The 7,324-nt window shown below is 42.8% G+C and overlaps 1 pseudogene; it reads right to left on the bottom strand.

Annotated features, from left to right (window-relative positions):
* Nucleotides 1–3,414: 3,414 nt before the first annotated feature.
* On the bottom strand, nt 3,415–5,534 carry LOC147426437 (uncharacterized; annotated as a pseudogene).
* Nucleotides 5,535–7,324: the final 1,790 nt, after the last annotated feature.

The raw sequence follows: 7,324 nt of genomic DNA, 5'->3' as shown, positions 1-7,324 counted from the left end.
TCTCCCACCTCTAGAGAATACCGCACGCAAACTTTGAGTGTAACCAACACTCTCAAAGCCAAAAAACTGAGTGCCAAAATCAAGCCAAGCTAAGCAAGAAACATGCACATTATGTCACAAAATACTGGGAAAATTTTTTCGGAATTTCGACGTAAAATGGCTATCTAACCCAAAATAACCATAAGTCGATCAACCGCTCAACAAGAGCCAATGCGCAATCAATCAGCACTCAACATGCATGATCAAATCCCTGCAAATCTGTGCATTAAACTGCACTCAAATACATGCATAAAACCTCTGTGAATCTGTGTCCACACTGCACATCAACTTTATGCATAAGTTGCTCTCCTCGAGACAATGTAACCGGAAACCAAGCTCCCACCTGAACTCAAATTACATGCACATAAACTATGCACAAAACCGATCACAAATAACTCCACACACTGACCAACAACGAGGCATCACATGCACAAATCCACATATGGCATACATAAGCCAAATCTATGGCAATGAAGCTCACTCCCACACGAGGAGCTCTCTCAACACAAAGTCGAAACCTGTATACCTGTATCCGTAATCAATGCATACATAGCACGTCCGCAACCTGCAGAAGTCCTCTCGCGCATGCACTAATTTGCAATAGGCAAAACCACATTGTCTTGTCAAGCAATCTCGTCACGGATTTGTTTCCCCTTGTCAACAATGACTTCGGGTGTGGGAATGCATGATCCTTGTGGAACCTTAGGAGGATAAGTTTTCAAATCCTGCAAACCTGCAAAAAGAACGAATGTGTGCGTGTGTGTATCTTCCTTGTGCTTATCCTGCAAACAGCACGCTCTGAGCTTGCTTCACATGATCATTGCCCTGCGCAATGTCAGTCTGCAGTAGTTCGCAAAATAGCCCCCTCACTTAGCATACATGCTAACTAGAGCATTGCCCTGCGCAATTTCACAGCCCTGATCACTTGCAACCTTTGCACTCTAGCTGCAGAAGCCCGTGAGTGAAATTCGTGCTCAGTAGAACCGCCACACAGTAGCATACATGCCTGTTAAAGCATTGCCATGCTCAATGTCCACTACAACAGCTCAAGGAACACTCAAGCAGCCCGTTATGCAGCCTTGTAGCGCATTGGAGAGAGTGTATGCAGCCCGCTATGGCCGCCTTGCAGATGGCCGCTGTTGCTGGCCTCCTGAGAACCACTACTGAGGTTACCCACACCTGGCTGCCCATACACCCATATGCGGCACCTGTGGGCTGCCTGTTGGTCACCGCCTTGGGTTGAGCACGCTGCCGGGTTGTCCAGAGGATGAAGGCACAGTACCTTAGCCTTGCAAGCTCTTCTCACACAAGAGCACCGCCTTGCTCTTGCACTCAGATCTGCAGCAAATCAGCAAGCTCCTGAGCTCCATAGCTCGCATCACCATAGCTCAAGCTCCGACGCCACTCCTCTCTACGAGGTCGAGGTTGCCATAGCCGAGATCTGCATGCTCGCACACCGCAAGCACACTCGTATCGCTCCCGTCAAGACCGTGTGCGCAACCACGCACACACCGTCGTCCCTAGCTCTGATACCAATTGAAGGGGATCGGGGAGCACCACAGACGGAGAGTGAGAGAGAGAAGGAGACACACGACACAGATATGGGTGGGGAGACTCAAAGAGTGAGCAGCCCCCTATACACTTATGCTATGTATAAGGTATACAAGTCAGTGGGCGCCCAGACTTTGGGCGGCCGGGCAAGGCACAGACGCCTATACCCCAACAATTCAGAATAGTTTTGAAAAGGAGGGCCTAATTGGTTGCTTCCCCATGATCAAGAGGTTGAGGAGTGGAGTCTCGACTCAAAGAAAAATCCTAGAATGATCAAAATCAACAAGCATCTAAAGCCGGAGAGTAAAGAAAAGGCAAAGGTACTGTTCCAAAAATACAAGGATGTATTCGCATAGGAACATATTGATTTGAAATGCGTAGATCTAGAGGTGTGCCCGCAAATTAGATACCATACCAGAAAAATTACAGAGGTACATAATGAATCCTAACTATGCCAAGAAAGTCAAGGAGGAGATTGATATTATGGAAAACTGAGAGTGTGTGTGGACTACAGGAAGCTGAATTCTCAGACAATTAAGGATCCTTTTTCATTACCTTTTACAAATACGATCAGAGATGAGATTGTAGGCCACAAGATGTACAACTTTATGGATGGGTACAATGGCTACAATCAACTGAAGATTGCACATGAGGATTGAGCCAAAACTACATTTATCACTGAATGGGGAGCATTTAAGTACTTGTTTATGCCATTTGGATTGTGTAATGCTCCAGCGACCTTTCAAAGATGTATGATGGAAATTTTTTGTGACTTTTTTTATAAGTTCTTGGCCATATTCATGGATGACTTTATTGTTTTCTCCACTAAAGAAATGCACTTATTATTTTGGAAATGGTCTTTGAGAAGTGCAAAGAGAAGAGGATATGTCTGAATCACTTAGAAGGGACAATTTTTGGGACCCATAGTGTTCAGAAATGGGATTGAAATGGCAAATGATATAGTCAAGCGTGTGTAGTAGGCCAGAGCACCAACAACGGTATCTAAATTGAGTTCCTTTCTGGGTTATAACAACTTATACATGAGGTATGTTCACATGTTTGCTGCCAAGGCATTGCGTCCACATGAACTGACGGAGAAAGAAAACAAGTTTATCTGGACTGATGAAAGTGAGCAGAATTTCCAATGCTTAAAGGATGCGATTAGTAGGAAGCCAGTCCTTTGCCAACGAATTGGGATGTAATTTTCCATGTGCATGTGGATGCTTTTGGAATGGCGATGGGAGCCATATTGGCCCAACCTGATGAGAAGACGAACTACCCACCAGCCTACTTCACCAGTCACATATTCAGTACAACTGAACAAGGATACTATACAACTGAGAGAGAAGCAATGGGAATAGTATTCAGTGCTACCAAGTTTAGGCACTATCTACTTGGCAAATTATTCCATTTCTATGTCGATCACCAAGCTCTGTTATTTCTGATCAACAAACAACTTATATAAGGAAGACTAATCAGATGGGTGGTCTTGCTATACTTACTCGCCAACCTACTCGCTTCGCGTAAAAGAAATTCATATCTTTCAAGATTCTCATCTTTAAATCCAAGCAGTAGACCATAGACAATTGCATTAATTTTTAAGAATTACAAGACAACCCACGGCAACGGTTTGCAAGGCGATTTTCATTTCTTGAGACAAAACGACGGAAACTTTCTGAAAAGAGAAGATGATAAAAAGAGTGTATTATTGCTTAAAATTCATAACCACAACAATTACAATAACTTCTTCTGTCAATAAGTGTAAGAATATAGCCCAAAAAGAAAATTGCAAATGTCCCATTGCTATAAACAATATTGTAGGTGTTACAAGCGGAAACTTCTAGATGCTATGTTCCCTAGTCTAACAACTATTGCATTCAACCTATTCAATTGTGACTTGAAAGAAACTATTTCCCTTGACAATGCATTTATTTGTTGCTGCATTTCTGCAACCTGAACATCAGCAGCGTTAAGCTGCACATCCTGCAACATGTCTTTGACACTCTGTGTGCACTTGACTATGCAAGCACGGAGAGTATCATTGTCGTCTGCATTTCCACCATGGAGCTGTCACCAGATTTGCATCGGCACGTCCTCTAATCTTTGAAATATTGCATCGTCTACACTGTCATGTTGACTCATATCCGTTTGCGTTCCCTCGGCTTCCACATGCTCCGTTGACTCCATCGCTCGCACCTACGGTAGCCAACATATAAAAGAAACAGTGATCGACAAACAAAGAAAATACAGCAAAATGAAATTGTAGCAACGTACCTAGCATGCAATTACGTCAGTTTTAGTTTTCTTCAGCAGCGGAATAAAGTCACTTCCAATGCCAGTGTCAATATCGTCGTCTTCGCTATCAGATATGTTCACCACTTCCTTCGTTGCCGTATTCTCACCTTGCTCCCTGCAGTTCATAAAGAGAAATAATAACACCAATAATTAGGCCGTCACATTACAGAGGAGCAGCTAATGGAATACCTTTCATTGTTTTGCCATCTGTTCAGGAACCAATCCAGACGGGGATGAGTGGCACCTTGGAGTACAAAAATGTCGAGTATGTCATTGTACGTAATTGTGCTCGGAAATGCCATGCACTTCCATACAGCAGCAATTTTTCGTTGCTCCATTCCACGCCCTTGGTAAGGTGTGATCCAAGTGGACGACGAATATTACCTACCGCTCTTAATCATGTGGTGCAAAGTACTAAGAAAGTCATGACCAAAAAGGTGATTCAAACTATATTTTTAATACATGAAATCCCTATCAAACACATTGGTGTTTGTCAAGCAGACTTTATTCTTCAGGTCGTCTGCCCCATGAAGCGTGTAAAGCTTGATCCCTTTATTAATGTCATCAAGAGATATTTTGTGGCCAACATTCTCAAAATGATCTTTACCTACGTCTTTTATGCAATAACCAATCATCCCCTGAAATGTGTGCATCTTCTTTTGCTTTAGTGCCCTGCAAAGAACAGTGGCACCCACAGGCGATTCTCTATCCCATCCCAAGTATGTTTTCACCTTTTTGTTGACCGCTATAATAGATGTGGACATAATACGCACGACCATTTGGAAGTGCAAGTGGAATACCATTCCGCCACGCTCGACAGAACACATTCCACCAATAGTCTCTTTCTCTAGGAATTCTTTCAGCACAGGAAGCAAGCCAATGTCTACGTCCGCCCTCCCAACGGAGATAGTGATACTTAGCTCGAAAAGCCTCTTCGGACACCTACTCTCAGCCTCCGACAACTCCTCCTCGGTCTTCCTAGGTCTACCCCTACGGACCAAAGAGGTAGATGCATCCCCGATATCACCAACTGAACGTACAGCTTTCTACAGCATTGGACCCTCATAAACACAAACCAATCGAACCACACCACGCTTCACAAATTTTACCAAGCACGACATTCAAGCAGCTGATTCATGAAATTATACCTTCGAGACTTTCTCGTTGCTGCAACTAATTCCTCTATTTGAATCACCGGTTGCCTTTTGTTTGCGTGAAACACCTCCAACTGCCCTCGCTTAATTTCTCTTAATGAATCTCCTACAGGCAAATCAAATTGCATAGCCTGTGTGTGAATGTAGGCAAATAAAACTTTGTTGAATTGAATCACATTGTGTGTGACTGCAGGCACAATAAAACTGTGTTTAATTGATTTAAAGCAAATGAATCACATTGTGTGTCACTGCAGGCAAATAAAACTGCTTCAACTTGCTTTATGTAAATTGAATACCTCACGGCAAGACGTCCTGCCTGCGCGACCACTGTGTGCGTTGCTCTCGTGCAAGACCTCCTTCCTGCGCGACCAATACCTCACGGCAACACCTCCTGCCTGCGCGACCAGTGTAAGCGTTGACTGCGGGAGGAATTTCCCAACGACAGCCCCTACCGCTATCAAATGCCACGCACTGCATTGAAAGCACCTTACCCATGCGAACTTAGGTTTGACGCCCACCTTTCCCATGCAAACTGAGGTTCACAAGCGCGAACTCATGTTGTTGTGGCGACGGGCGGCAGTAAACTCACCTTCATCTGGCGATTTCAAATTTTACCAACGTTGGAGAATCGCCCTTGATTCTCCGCTTCATTTGCTTTAAATCAATTGAATCTCCTAATCTCCTACTGGAGTTTGAATTTAAGATTTTCCACAAGAAGGAAAATGCATTGTGGTGCAGACTTCCTTTTCAAAAGACTTCCTTTCCAAAAGCATAGAGGATTGTTCAAAAGCATCGTTAAGGGATAAGCCAATAAATGCTGAATTATTTCAAAATACAGTTGGCTTGAACTTAGTCAGTAGAGTCGATGTCTTCTGCTTCTTGGGTGGCTTGGAGGTGTTGGTCCCAGTTTCTGATGTTCTCAGATCAACTTGTGCTGATGTTCTCTTGCCCTAGGTTAATGATTGCTTATAACCGTTAAGGTTGTCAGACTTTACTGATGTGGATCGTGTCTAATTTAGAGTTATATTGAAATCCTCAACATGCTTAGTTAGTGTCTGACACCTCTCCTTAATTGGTTTGATGTGGAAGAAATTCAGAGGTTCAATTTCTGATTCAGAAGGGTCTTCTGGTTTTGGTGTTACTGGGATTTCTTTTGATCTGACATAATATAGCTAAATCTTGGCCTCATTTAGGCAATAATAATCTATACAAGTCTCTTAATATGATCGTTCCACTATAAAATACCCAATCAACTTCATAGGGTCCAGACCATGTTAATCACCCTTCTTGAATTCTTTGACCTTGATCTTACTATCATGCCAATGCTTCCTTCTTTGTTGGACTACCTCCTGTTCTAGCATGGCCATATGTCTGATCTCATCTAGCTGTAACGGCACATCCAACCTCTGCTTGGGATTTTGGTAGAATTTTATTCCATGTTCAACTTCCAGTCTAAGACTACGAATGGCAAGCCCCATTGGAACTACTGCCTCTGTACCATACACCATTTTGAAAGGTGTCATGCCAATAGTAACCTTGTATGTAGTCCGCCGATAAGCCCAAAGCGTTGTCTAGAGTTTAGTATCCCACTGGTGTGGCTCCTTATGGACTTGATAGTTTTATTACTGCCCATTGCATCTAAGATAGTAGGGTGTAGACTTTCTGTGTTTAACTGAAAAGATCTTAGTCAGTATCTGAAGAATTTCATTCATGAAATGTGTTTCTTGATGTGAGACAATCTCAATTGGATACCCATATCTGCATATAATGTTCTCATACAAGAATATAGTTGTTGACTTAGCAGTGTTATCTCGTAAGGCCATGATGATGTTATTCTTCCTTGGAAATGGCCCCATAAAATCCAGAGTCCATTTCATAAATATTCCCAGTGGATATAATGGAGTTAATGGTGTCATATTGACTAGTCTTGGCCTTCCCATTCTCTGGCAAATATGACAAAGAAAATGTCTTCCATCATAGTCTACCACCACAATCTTGCCTGAAGAATCTTCTTATATGTGATATCAATCGAGAAGTGTCCTAATGCATCTCCATTGTGAGCTTCAGTAGTAACTTGCATTCTTCCTTTCATTGGCACACATCTGCGAAGTACACCATCAATTTCTAGTCTGTAAAGTGCTCAGCAATGATGGTAAACTTCAGAGCCTTCTTCTTATTCTAGGACCAGTCTTCTGGAAAAATTTCCAATTGAAGGAAATCATAAACATCTTGCACAAACAAACCAGCGGAACAGACCACAGGTAAAGGGGCTTTTGCATATCAAC

This window comes from Adiantum capillus-veneris, chromosome 24 (genome assembly GCF_014529385.1).
Source record: "Adiantum capillus-veneris isolate H3 chromosome 24, ASM1452938v2, whole genome shotgun sequence".
NCBI lineage: Eukaryota > Viridiplantae > Streptophyta > Polypodiopsida > Polypodiales > Pteridaceae > Adiantum > Adiantum capillus-veneris.
The sequence above is the reverse complement of the archived record's forward strand: the minus strand, read 5'-3'. Positions and strand labels throughout refer to the sequence as shown.